The sequence below is a fragment of the Phaethon lepturus genome, unplaced genomic scaffold, assembly GCF_000687285.1.
Source record: "Phaethon lepturus isolate BGI_N335 unplaced genomic scaffold, ASM68728v1 scaffold13908, whole genome shotgun sequence".
In the NCBI taxonomy this organism is placed as follows: Eukaryota; Metazoa; Chordata; class Aves; order Phaethontiformes; family Phaethontidae; genus Phaethon; species Phaethon lepturus.
Window position 1 is genome coordinate 1 of NW_010556986.1, and position 366 is coordinate 366.

A 366-nucleotide genomic window follows, 5' to 3' on the forward strand; every position below is an offset into this window, starting at 1 on the left:
TAATAAAAAAACACCTCAGTCAGCTGTTCAGACAATGAAGGAAAGGCAGATGGCCGGCAAACTGAAGCCCATCATCTTCTGTGCTAACTGCAACGGGGAAAAAAAAATAATGTAACATGCTGAAGTCATTACGAAAGGCTGATGCTCTGCTGGCGTCTCATCCCAGCTGAGCGCCGCAGCGCACCATGCGCCGGAGCCCCTCGGCCCAGCTCCGGCCCAGGATTTCGCTGACAAACTTGGGACCAGTTAATAGAGCTCTGTAGCGGGCTTGTAACGGCAGCAGTCGACTGCAGCAAGAGCCATGTCTAGTAGCTCAGTGCTTGGAGGCAAACGGCATGCTCCCCTGCTGCGCGACCGGCGGCTGTC